Here is a 14,550-nt window from a genome sequence, read left to right as displayed (position 1 = left end):
AATCATTACCTACATGGGTGTGCACACTTGCTTTACATTGATTTCTTGCATACTTCTGAGTGCTGTCAATAAAATAAGGAATCAGCTCTCTCTTGATTTATTGAATGAAATGTAGTATTCAATAAGTATTTTTTTTCCTCACAACATCAATTGATATTTCTAATCCAAGACTCCAATCCAATTTTCAAAATAATTATATTTCTCTTAAAAAATAAATAATGATCTCAGAATGCATTTTCTGTCATTTTTTTTCCCCCATAATTTCCTACTCAACATATACAGGTAGTACTGAAATAATGATTGAAAGAAAAACTTTATTTTCAAGGCACTGGGGTACATTCTCACATGTGGACTAACTAGCAATAATTTCAAGTGGAAACATTAGCCCAGTGTCATTGGCCTTAGGTTTTCTGTTACAAGTATGTTGCCAGTAATGACCTACTAAGTCTGCCCCCTTCAGAGATGAGTTTGAGCAGAAATGTAAAGTGTGCAGAAGAGCATAAAAAGCTGTTTTGGAGAATGGAGACAGTGAGAAATAAGCTTGTCAGTCACTCTCATGGCTTCCCCCTTAACTGACACACGTCTGCATTAATATATGGTTTGTCCTAAGTGCCAGTAATCTATCCTGGGGGAATTAAAGACTGAAAGAAAATGCTTAAAAGGTAGGCTCCTGTCAATGACTGGTAACATATTAGTTTATTGCTATATGAACACCAATCCGTCTCTCAGGGTACAGCATCAGGGACTACAAGTGCCACAGATATTTGTCAAAACGTGTTTCCTCTTTTTACCTGCAGCTTTTACTCTGTCTCTGTCCAACATAACGATTGTGTTGATCCAAGCCCTTTGCTGTGATGAAATAAATAGTGCTTGGCAGGCAGGTGGCTACTGGGAAAGTGCTGAGCACACAGCAGTGCTTTGATGAAGTCTGCTCCCAAATAGGCTATTACTACAGTTGAAAACAAAGTCATGACTAGGATTTCTTTATTCCTCTCTCTCTCTCTCAATCTCTCTGTCATGAATACAAGGAACTATGGCAACCACATCCCAAACCCAATGAAAAAGAAACTGAGAAAAGAAATATACAATAAAAAATAGTTCTCACTGATGTCACTAAATAGATCTTACTTTAATTAATTAATGAGTCCTTTGTCTTGAGGGTGATCGAGCAGGATGGGATAAGAGTAAGGTGAGATGGATACTGGATTATTAATATCAGGAATATCAGAAATAAAAGCACGTCTCTTTTGTTTTGTATGAGTAGGGGTTCAGGATTTTAGTCCAATTAATTTTGCCTTTTGAATTATTTTAGAGAATTTATAGGATGATAATAAAAGTTGGAAATTCTAGTAAGCATAACAGTGAAAAAAATATTTTAGCAATGTGTGCTCCTGCAGGATTTAGGAGTTAAAAACAAACAAACAAACAAAAAACCTTACACATTTTTATCTTTTTTTTTAATTTTAATAACCACAAGTGGAAACATCAACTGAAAGACTAGAAGTTCTTACCAAAGATAGCATGTTGGTTTCTATATTCCAGAAATTTACATATGCATTTTGATTCAGTTAAATTTTTACTGCAGACTAAAAAAAAAGTATTTCTCATGCTTTGGAAAAGCAGATATTTCAGTAAATATAGAAATCAGGTTAAATCATTAGTTCAACTTTAGAGATTACCATATGGATGTGATTACCTAAACTGTGGCTTCTTCGCTGGTCACTAGGGACAGATTAGCAAATTTGTTTGATCAACTTGTCATCTTTAGAAGAATTTTATTTACATTACAGAAATAGATCTTTATTACATTTACTTTTTTTTTTTTTTTTTTTTTCCCCCTACCTTAAAGCCATCTAGGCTCAAATATTCAATACAGACATTTATATTTGACCCCAATGATTGAATTCTAATGATCACAGAATCACAGAATCACAGAATCACCCAGGTTGGAAGGGACCTCAAGGATCATGTAGTTCCAACCCCCCTGCCTGGCAGGGCCACCAAACATACACATTTACTAGATCAGGTTGCCCAGAGCCCCGTCCAACCTGGTCTTGAACACCTCCAAGGACGGGGCATCCACAACGCGCGAGCGAAGGCTCTCTCCCTGGGCAGCCTGTTTCCAGGACCTAAACCACTCTCTTGTTAAAGGAGCGTCCCCTACGTGTCGAGAGCCTAACATCTTCCTCTTTTAACTTAAAAACCATTTCCCCTAGTCCTGCTATTATCAGCCTTTTCGAAGTATGCCCCTTCCTGGAGATAAGTTCCCTTCAGGTAGAAAAGGGCTGCAATGAGTCACGGCCCGCAAACTTCTCTTCTCCAGGCTGAACAAACCCAAATCCCTCAGCCTGTCCTCATAGGGAGTGCTCCAGCCCCTATCTCTTGTGGCCCTGTCCTCTGGAGCCCTCCCCTTCCAAAATCTCCCTATCCTTTTTTGTTTACTGAGGCTCCACACACCTGACACCTGATGGTGTATCGCAGATTGGTTGCCTCTGAGTAAGAGCAGAGTAGAAAGGGACGATCACCTCCCTATCCCTGCTGACCACCCCTCTCCTGATGGAGCCCAGGATCCCATTTGCTTTCCGGGCTGCCAGAGCGCACTGCTGGCTCATGTTAAGTTCCTCATCTATCAGGACCCCTAGGTCTTTCTCTGCCGAGCTGATGATGCTTCTATATAAATAGTTAAAACAGGTAGAGGGACTGTGGCACTGTGCCACTTTTAATCCATATTCTGCAATTTCTAGTTTCTCATTCTATTTAGCACTCCCTGAGAGGATGCCTTACAAGTTGCTTGACAAGACACACAAAAGAAAATTCCTTATAGGCTGCAGATAATCCCTGTCCTTTGGTTCATCAGAATAATTTTGTCATCATGAGTTTCAGTTTACTAAAAGTTTAGTTCTCCTATACATATCAAAGAATTACAGAATCATAGAATCATAAAATAATATTTTTGGAAGGGATCTTAAATACCTTCCAGTTCCAAATCCCCCATCATGAACCAGGTAACCCAGGGCCCAGCCAACCTGTCCGTGAACACCTGCACAGTTGGTGCACCCACAGGTCTTCCCAGCAGCCTGTTCACTCACCAACCACTGAATAAAGAAATTCTTTCTTATGTTTAAATCTTCTCTCCTTAAGTTCAAAACCTTTTCTTCTTTCTCTATTACTAAAGACCTTCATAAATAATGCAAGACACTAACAAAGTCTCCCTGGGGCCTTTCTTTCTCCATACTGAACAAGCCCAGCTTCCTCAGCCTTTCCTCATGGAATACGCGCTCCAGACCTCTGATCATCTTAGTGGCCTCCTCTGGACCCTCTCCAAAAGCTTGATGTCTTGTCTGTATTGGGTGTCCCAGGCCTGCATGCAGTAATCCAGATGGGGCCTAAAGAGGGCAGAGTAAAGAGGAACAATCACCTCTCCCTCCTGGCTACCCCTCTGTTTTCAGTTGGCCTTCCACGATGCAAGTGCATGTTGCTAGCTCATATCTTAGTTTACATCTACCATTATCCTCACATCCTTCTCTACGTGTCTGCTCTCAACACATCCATCATTAGTGCTAATTCAGATGATTTCCCTGGCATAAGTGTAACACCTTGCACTTTGCCTTGTTGAACTGCTTGAGGTCCACATAAACCTACTCTTAAGGCCTGTCAAATTTCCTCTGGGTGGCAGCATGACTATACAACGTACCAACTGTTCCACACAGTTGGGTGTCATCCGTAAACTTGCACTCAATATCAATAACAGGCATGATGGGATTAAATATTACCACTCCTTTATGAACCTCTAATGGAAACTGATCATCACTGGTCTCCATCAGAACACTGTCCTTCTCTGAAATGCTTTAAGTGTGGCCATCCAACCTATTTCTTATATATCAAATAATCCATTCATCAAATCCACATAATTTCAATTTAGATGCAAAATCTTAATTTTCATGATTGTCACAGAGTTATCTAGATCCATCTGCGCCTGTGACAGGGGGGACTGCAGGCCCACTGTTTGAAGCTGGCCTGGGAAGGGGAGGGGAGAGGGGGGTATAGATGGCTTACAGGCCGGTTCAACCCAATTCTGTAACTAATGGGGCAGAGGACCAACAGATCCGCTCCCTGGGAAAAGAGGAAGGGTAGAGAGATGGAAGCTTGGCCTAAAAACAGGACATCAGCAATGTTCTGAGGAGAAAAGTTAATCTTCTAAATGTGATATCGGAATGCAAGATAGCACAATACAATACAATATATAATTGGAACTGAGGCTAATAAATTAAATAAAATGAGAGAGTGTCTGAATACAAAGGTCTTACTGAGAATTGAAGGCAAAACAGCTGGGGCACACCTGAGAAGTAAAAAACAAAAAAAAAAACCTAAGTCCTGTGATTTGTCAGGACCTTTATCTACCCCTCTGATTACAAAGTCCTCTGGGATATGTGCTTGCCTTCTGAGAGCCAGGTATCTGGAAAATCAGCTACAGTAAATCAGCTACAGAACATTTTAGTGGGGTCTGTGGTGACAGAACAAGGGGAAGTGGTTTCAAGCTTAAAGACAGCAGGTTTAGGTTAGATGTGAGAAATAAATCTTTTACATTGAGGGTGATGAGGCATTGGAACAGGATTCCCAGTGATGTGGTTGATGACCTGTTCTTGGAGACCTTCAAGGTGAAGCTAAATAAGGCCCTAGGTAACCTGATGTAGCTGTCCATGTCCTTGTTCACTGCAGGGGTTTGGACTAGATGGTCTTTAGTTGTGCTTTCCAACTCTATGGATTCCATGGCAAGAATATGGTGCACAAAGTCATTGAGAAAGTTGGGCCTGTGTAATTAATTTGAAAAACAATCCTATACTTAAAATACCAAATGTAGAGATGGTAATATGACTGAGTTACGAAGGGGTGTAGCTAACTGGCATACAGGTTAAATAAATAATAATTTTACTGCTTGCTTGTCCAAAAAGTTTGACATGTCTCAATTGCATTACTAAAAGCTTCACATAAAACAGAAAGCCTTGGGAACCGTGAAAAGGAGACGTCTGTGCCATAAATGCTGTAAGAAGACAAGGCATTTTACAACTTTGTCATAACCCTTGAAAACCAACTGGAAATCAACTGCTGAGTACAAGGTGTCATTTTCAAGGAGATGGGAGAGAAAGTTTACTTGGTCGTAAAGTTTAGAAACAGATCAAAAGTCAATTTCCTTTAAATTATCAGCAACAAACTCTCTGTCTGCAAGTAAATAACAAACTGCTGACCTTCTGCCAAGGCCGTTTGCCACTGTTAAAGTAAGAATCATAAGATAAAGTTCCCAGGTTTCTTGTAAGTTTGAATGAGGACATGTAACTCTATGTTTGCACTGTAAGATCCATAACAAAGGGGGAGTAACATGCCTGGAGGTACCTAACAGAAAGCAGAAATAAGTAAATAAGTGTTTAGACAGTACTAGCTGATAGGGATTCTAGAAGCAACCTCAGCAGGGATTTGCATCCTTCTAGTTAACAGCGCAGTTTCTCAGAAGGCATACAGCACATAGCGTTAGCAGTCAATAGTCTTCCAGGTCAATCTCCTGCATCTAGAGGACCTGCTTTTATTGTAACAACATTTCTTTATTGGTTTGGTTTTTGTTTCTTTCTTTGTTTTCCAAGGAATCTTGCTGTAATTCTAGTAAAATATAAGTTTCATTTTCACAAAGAAAATATAGCAGAGTCCAAAGCAACAGGGTAGCTTCAGAACCGGTGTAGAAATATCTATCTAAAAACAGATATCTCACAAGTAATCAATTTTAACGCATATCTGTATCTGGCAGTGTACTTATGTATGTTAAAAACTCACTTTATTATTATTATTTATAAACATCCAAACTTCAATGTGTTTTGTAGGATGGTAAAATAAGATCTGGTTGCTTCCTGTAAAACTCTTGATGCCTCCTCATTTGAAAAAATAATTTACTGTAAAGGAAATGGAATTGTCATCCATGTTAAAATTATGCTCAATAAGGACTTCCGTGAGGAAAGATTTGCTGCCATGTAGTAAGGTATGTATAGTTTTCAAGGATCGCGCATGCCCCTGGGAGATAAGTTTTATTTCTGGATTGCCTCTGTGACCAGCTAACATTTCTGAGGTTTAGAAATTGTAACTTTTAGTAGGCACTTATGAGGGAGGACTAAATGAAGAGAAGATGACATACAGATGTAAATAATTCATGCCACCACCTCAGTTCATATTTTTGGGAATTTTACTTCTTATCATATTTTTCAGGGCTTTCCTGCAAGATTTAGCAGAGTCAATGCTTTCTACAACATTGACTGAACAAAACTTAAAGGTATAGCAGCAGAGAATTTATCTGGATTTGAATAATGAGTAAAAAACATTGAGAATGTAAACAAATTCAGTTTCATTAGATATTCACCATTGTGTACAAATCTTGGAAGTTTTATAGTTAATTGGTTTAATGTTGTTAAAGTAACAATTTAGGAGTCCCTCTGTAAATTAAATACAATAGCAACTATGTTGACAAAACCTGTGTTTCACATAAATACCATAGAATACTGATAACTCATCTCCTGGGAGAAAAATTGATTAGCTTAACTGCAGGAGTAAATCACTGAAGTTCCCGCACAGCTGCTTAAAATTAGTTGCTTGGTCAATTTTTAAAACATAACATGACTAAGTAGGAAATCATTCCTGGTGTTCTGTAATTACAATACCACTGTTGTCAATTAACAACAGAGTTCTAACAGTCAAGATAAATTGTAAATCATGGTTTGAATTATAGCTTTCCTAGTTTCCATTAATCCTAATAGATCAGAGCTGGTACTCATCGAAGAAACTGTGTGAAACTCCTGTTGTAATCTACTGTTCTACAAACATGAAAAATCCTTCATGAAATAAAATGATTCTGCAAGAATTTCGATTCAGACTATGCTTAAAAATTAAATTGAGGCCATATGACATAATTTTCAGTTAAATATTTTTATATTAATTCTTTTTTTGAACTGTACTTATATTTTCAAGTAAATAGATTTAAATCTTATGTATATCAACCAGGAAATTAAAAATGAAAAAAAAAAAAGAAAACCAAAAAGATTCCATTCAAATACTTTATGAAAATTCTTGCAGTCATAGGAATATTTTGCAATATAAGCTGGTTTAAAATAAACAAGATCATGTTATGCACAAACTCTCCCATTCATATAACCTCTGCCCCTCACAGAAATCCCTACAGGATCCTTTCCCCTAGAAATAGATTTCTTTCCGCTGCATACATCTTTCTCTTATTTCTCTACATTAATCTTCCAAAGGATATCCCAACAAATTTGTTATCTTGTTCATTTCCTCTTGAGAGGCAGGGAGAGGGGCATACAAGGTCTGTTTCTTGCTCATCATCTTCATTCTCAAAACTCGGTAGGAAAGAAAAGGACAAACCCTGCACAGGAGACCCTGAGCTGTATTCCACAGTGATGCTCTGAATTGGCACAAGTCTGAAGGATACCCATTAGCCTGGCATGCAGAAAATCTCTGTGCTTCAGAGTGTTTTCCCATGGTAGAAATGTGATTCAGAAAATACAACATTAGTTTGCTCATCCCTGAAGTAATCCTGAGCAAAAGTTAAGGGTGATGACAGTGCAACTGTGCAGCAACCCACCACCCACCACTGATGTGATTATTAGGCTTTTTTTGAGCCATCTGTTCAGTGTTAATAAATGCAAGCACTGATAATTGGCTAAAGCCATTGATATTACATTAAATTATCTCTGCATTGCAATATAATTCCTTTGGCTTTATTCTTGACATCCAAATTAAGTTTAAATGAATGCATGGTCATTAGAGCAATTATGCTGCATGAAAAGGAGTTAAGAAGGACATGATGCTCAACAAATACATATATCCTTTAATTTACAAATAGAGTTATTGCATTATGTTTCAAAACTCTTTTCTGCTGTTACTTTTAGTAAATCCACTTGACTCAGATACATGAATATTTCAAGGACAGCAAGAGCCTTACCATCCACAGAACTCTGACAATGTTTTGACATGTCTTTTTCTTCTTTTTCCTTTGTTTCAAGAGCACTTTTAACTTATCTTTAACACTGCCTGTGGGCATTCTTCTACAGCAGTCATCCCATTTAAATGTATAAAGTACAGAGCCCAGCTTGGACAATAAAATCTAGTTTTCCTGACAGGAGGGAGAACAGTGCTACAGTAGTCTGCCATTTGTGAGCAGCCTCTGAATGGAAAAACATTAGCAGCAGAATTTAAGAAAGCTTACACTAGGTCTACTGTGCACAGCTCCACAGATGTTGAATTTTAGAGGTGAGTAAACTGTACAGTAATTATATTTTGTATCCTCAGTTACTGCTTATTCTAAATAGTATTTACTTCAATCTTGGGATTCCCCCCAGATCTAGAAGTTTATGCAGAAATAACCAAAGGCTTCCTAGATAAGCAAACAGAGAGGAGGAGTAAAAACTGGCTGAATGACCAGGCCAAGCAGGTGGTGGTCAGTGGCACAATGTTGTTTTAGAGGTCAGTAACCAGAGATCTGTGCAGCAGCTGTCCAGTCCTACTAACTTAATAATATAGAAATGGAGTTTCTATACTATAGAATAGAATTTGAATAAAGTGTACCGTGAGCAAGCTTGTCAATTAATAGTGGTGGGAGTAGCATACATGCCAGAAGGTCAAGCTGCTATCCAGGGTAGCCTCGTTAGGTTGGAGAAATAAGTAGGCATATATTCAGCCATTTCCAGGAAAGCAGTTCTCATCAACTGCAACACATTCTTCGAAGTCAAATGCCATAATTCTGAACAACCTCTCCTTTCTCTTTTTTTACTCACATTTTTCTTGCTGATAACAACACTATACGTTATGTAATATCACTGTATGTAGGGATCCCAGCATATGAAGAGGAGGCCTAGAGCTCTTCTCCTATAAAGAAAGGCATCTGAGACCCTTACACACAGACAAGAGAAGGCTCAAGGGAAATTTTATCCATGTCTACAAACATGCACAGAGGACAGATCTAGGCTCTTGCCCAGTGCCAGGACAAGAGGCAATGGGCACATGCTAGAGTACAGGAGATTCTATCTGATCATAAGGCATCATTTCTGTTCTGTGTGGGTGATGGAATGTTGGCTATGGCATCTGCTCCTTAAAGGTCTCCAGAAGCCAAGTAGACATGGTCCTGAGCACCCTGCTCTGGGCAACAACAACAACAAAAAAGAAGAAGAAAGAATATAAATTGTCTTCTAATTTGTCTTCTAAGTTTCTTTGATATTGAATATTCAATGTTTAAAGATTATGACTTAAGAATTAAAAGAGGGTGAGGTAGCTTAATCTGGTAGAATATGTTGCTGTTAATGTTATAAATTAATAGATTTAAATAACTTCTTTTTTTTAATATAAATATATATATAAAATTTTCTTTTAAGATGTTAAGGGGATGATTTTGGAAATTTTGAAAACTCTCCAGTTTCAACATTGATACTTCTTTGTGGACATTTATTAGTTAGGAAGAAAACAAAATAAGGCTTCTCAATTGCATTATAATCCCCACTCATATCTTATTATTGTCAAATTTGAATTGAACTAATGTGCTGAATGGATGGCAGAGAAAAAAAAAAAAAAAAACGTTTTTTTTCGCTTTGTCTCTATTTGTAGAAACAAAACTTTCGAAGAGCTGACTATTTTAGGTTCTGGATTGGCTGTAATTCAGTTAAAGTAATTTATCAAAGCCAGTTTAGTTGTGACGTGTTTTCATACAAAAATGCAGTTCTCAATAGACTGGCCAATTAATGCCTAAGACAGGTAACACAGGGAAACATTTAAAGTAATATTAAAAATAAGTAAACCCTTTGTTTCAGGATCTGATGACACGTTCTAGCAGTGAATCTGCACAGTTTTGCTTGTTTACATATCAGTTGCTTTTTGGTAACCATCAAAATAAAGTTTTAAACATCTTTTCACTAAATTGCTGCTCTGAATCCTTGTAACCTGAACCATGGACCATGCATAGAACTGCAGCATGAACTCGTTTACTCCAGTGAACTACATGATGTTATGATGTGGAAAACCGTTAACAAAAAATCACAAAGTCATGACAAGCAGTCCAAGCTGAAATATCATCTTTCTTCAGGCTTGCCACAATCTGCTCTTGAGAATAAAATTTATATATATATATATATAGTATATATATTTATTTATTTATTTTGCATTTTGTTATGAAATGTAAATCCATGTCTCCATCTAAAGAAAATTTAATTATTCTGGAGTTACATTTTGATGGCTATTTTAGACCCAAATCATTTGTCTTTGTCTCTTTCTAGGCTTATACTGCATCCTAAAACTCAGTCACACCACACTGCCACATTGATTCCTTTAGGTGGACTGAAAAAAACATGCATTTTTCCAAACAGCACTACAGATACACTGCAGTTAAGATATTCCCCAATGGCAGCAAGTCATGTTATATTGTTAATAGTGAAGAAAAACTCTTCAGACAGTTCTGCTTCTAAAAGCCAGGACCTGAAAGTTGTAGAATGTCTCACTACATGTATTTACTTTCAAAGGCTGACTCTATATCTTTAATCTGTATCTTCTTTGATGAAAGGTTTAGGCATCAACATTAAAGAGAAATGAGAGTTACTTAATGCATTGCAAGAGCAGGTTACAGCAAATTGTTAACAAAAAGCACATTGAAAGACTAATATCAGAATTTTAAAAATACATATTTTTTTAAAAAGTAAACATATATATATATACTTTTATATACTTTACACCGTATATATATGTATATATAAATGCACACAAAATTGTATCCTTTTTTGTTATTCTCAGAAATCTGGATCTATCATAAGCACGTTTATATATAGGTTGCTCTAAAAATAATGCCTTCTATTTATTTCCATGGAAACTTGTCAATGGTTTACAAGGTGGTTTGGCCAGGTTCTATGGCTAATGGTGCAGGGACACCCTGGAACTAATCAAGTAAAATGAGAGAGTGTGTCCAAAAAAAAATGAAGTTCTTACCCTAATGCTGAAGGAGAGTCATTTTGCCAGGATGAACAGAGAGGGAAAAGAGAAGTCTTGTGATATGCAAACAGTTTTATCTTTCCTTCAGGATGGAAAATGGAAGCAGAACAAAGCAAAGTCCTCTGCAGTATGTTCTTCACTTCTGAGAACCTGGTACTTGGAACTTTTCATGGTCCATGGAACTGAAGCACTAAATAACTCCCAATGCAATACCTGATGTAATGATGTGGAATGCCGATAAAAAAAATCATAAAAACATGACAAAACTACAACAGATGTAAAGAACACAATAACATTATTTGATAGAGATAATTATCAGCTACAAAGCCTATTATTTTTTTTTTTTCAGGATGGTCATAACCATTAGATATGCATTTTCACCAGCAATGAACAAGAGCCTGCACATCAGGCTTGTAAAAATATTCATTGTCATCTTGAACATGACTTGTCTTTCACAGAGGAATTCAGTGATATACTTTTGCTTCATCTGCTCTTCCATGTCAGACATCATTTCATCAGACTGCCCCTCTGCTGCCATCTGTCACACAGCAACAAAATGTAACTGAATATTGATGAGAAGGTTCAACTCCTACTGCCATCTATCCAATATCCACTGATGTCATGAGTCCATATAATAGAAAAGGAAACACTAATTTTGGAGCAGACTTAGTAGGTTAAAAGTGAGAAAATGTAAGAGCTCAGATCTCTCTCGTCACAACTGAAAATACTGATGTGCCAGATGAACTGAGAAATGTTTACAAACATGTGATCCTGATATGATGAGACTTTTTTCTTTCTCTTTTATCTCCTGAGTTAAATAGCAATGACAAGTTATTTCCTTCTTTTTAGTCCTAGACCAGTGTCTGTGGAACTTTCTATTTTATACCTGTTCCCTAAGTACTCTTTGTGTTTTCTACTTAACTTCCATGCATAAATAGCAAACTTGCAAGTTTTCCACTGTACAAATCAGTATAATATCAGACACTGCTCTGTATTTATCACTCCTTATTAAAGGTTGAGTTGAACAAATCATTTTACCACAGTTTCCAAAACACTGAAGGAACCACAGCACCAAAAAGCACTACTATATCATTTTAATATTGCCTGCTGCAGTTCTCATATGCAGTGTCTTTCAGTATCCACTTATCTTAGGGAAGACTTACATTTAGTATAAAGGGCTTTTAATTTTGTAATGAGTATCCGGTACACTCAACAGTTTACTCAGCAAGTGAAGCTATTAAGTGTAATTACTTTGTCTTGTCATCCCCTCCAATAATAATCCACACTTTGCTACAGTAGCTATTGTCTGGCTGTAAAAGAAGGGGCTATAAAAGAAAGATTTCTGTGGTTAGAATATTTAAGGAGATTACAGACTGTGCTCTAAAAATGATTCTGCTTCACAAGATCCCTATTAAAACAAAATGAGCAAGATGGATGGATTAAAGCAAGGACAAAATAAATCTAAATGGCTTTTGATCTTTTTCTACAAATTGCTCCAAGTCTTAGGCACAGATTTCCTTCCTTGGACTCATTACGTGGAACACTTGCCACTTAAAATCCACCCAAGATGTCAATATCATCTAACATTTTATCTGCTGGCATTCAAAGATACCTACAACTCACCAAAGCTTAAAGAAATAAATTATAGAAGCTAAAATTAACTAATAGGTAGAATAACAATAACAAAAGTATGCTTTTATGTTTAAATAGCTTCTATTTTATTCTATGCATCAAAACTACTCCATACTCTTTTTAAGGTGCACGTTCTCAATGACAAAACTATTTACTGATACTACTGGGAAAATAAACCTTGTATTACTTTACTTTACAATTATAAAATTATAGAAATATCACTTCTCCAAAGTAAATTCACTTCTAATTGAGTAATTATGAATAACTGTTTTGAGGGTGAACATTTCTATCATTTTTTTATGTGCTTACTCTAGAGTTGAGAGGCTCCTTATCACATCTCAGAATCTTCCACTTGTATTATTTTCTTCTTCAGTTGTAAAAACATTGTTCATGGAAGATCTCAGGTACAAATACACGTTCTGCCATTGCAAGCATTTTGCACAGGTTTCAGCTACTGCTTTCAGAGCAAATAATGTTGAAACAGTCCTTGAGTCTCCTTCCCAGGCATTCCACCAGCCCTTAAAATGGTAGGATAAATGGTTGGGATAAATGACTTTAGGAACAAAGAAACAAATATTCATGAAAAGTATGCTCATCAGAAGCTATTAACAATGAACTATGGGTAAACTTTGGCTCACCAATGACGAACAAAAATCACAATTTTTTCCTTTTTATTTATCTTCTTGCCCTGGAGCAAGAATGGTCCCTGTATAAAACTAGATAAATCTTAGACTTCGTATCATGGAGCTAGCTAGATCAATTTATGTCTGTTATGGGGGGAAGGGAGGAGAGTTCCAAGGTTGGAAAAGACCTGAAAGATCATCCAGTCCAACTGTTCACCTATTATCAATAGCTCCCACTAAACCATGTCCCTCAACACAACATCCAATCATTCCTTGAACAACCCCAAGGTCAGTGACTCCACCACCTCCCTGGGCAGTACATTCCAGTGCCTCACCACCCCTCTGAGAAGTAATATTTCCTAATGTCCAGCCTGAATCTCTCCTGCCGCAGCTTGAAACCATTCCTTCAAGTCCTTTCTCTAATGACATAAGAGAAGAGGCCAACCCCCAGCTCACTACAACCTCCCTTCAGGAAGTTATAGAGAGCAATAATGTCTCCCCTGACCCTCCTCTTCTCCAGGCTGAACATTCCCAGCTCCTTCAGTCTCTCCTCATACAGCCTGTGCTCCAGACCCCTCACCAGCTTTGTTGCCCTTCTTTGAACATGCTCCAGGGCCTCAATGTCTTTCTTGCAGTAAGGGGCTCAAAATTGGACTCAGTACTCAAGGTTCAGCCTCACAAGAGCTGAGTACAGGGGAACAATCACCTCTCCACTCCTGCTGGCAGCTCTGTTTCTGATGCAAGTCAGGATGCCATTGGCCTTCTTGGCCACCTGGGCACACTGTAGGCCCATGTACAATCAGTACCCCCAGGTCCATTTCCTTTACACAGTCTTCCAGCCACTCCACCCCAAGCCTGTAGCATCATCACCTGGGGTTGTTGTAGCTGAAGTGCAGGACGTGGCACTTGGTCTTGTTGAGCCTCATCTCATTGGCTTCAGCCTAGCTCTCCAACCTGTCCTTGCTACCTCCAGGTAGATCCACACTCCCAGCCAATTTGGTGTCAGCTGTGAACTTACTGAGGGTGCAGTCAGTGCCCTCATCCAGGTCATCAATAAAGATATTGAAGAGGACAGGTCCCATTAGAATTTCAGATGGCAATTCCTGTCCCTTTGGCTCAAGTGGTAGAGCTTATACACCTAGCACTGGCTATCTCTGATTCAAACTGATCTGTGTCAAACAAAAAATCACAAACATGGTAGAACTATACTCTTAATTTTCACTTTCACTTTTGTTGACACATTAATGTGGAAGTATTTCAGTAATTTGTTTGT

The sequence above is a fragment of the Coturnix japonica genome, chromosome Z (assembly GCF_001577835.2).
Source record: "Coturnix japonica isolate 7356 chromosome Z, Coturnix japonica 2.1, whole genome shotgun sequence".
Taxonomy (NCBI): Eukaryota; Metazoa; Chordata; class Aves; order Galliformes; family Phasianidae; genus Coturnix; species Coturnix japonica.
This window is presented reverse-complemented; position numbering follows the sequence as displayed.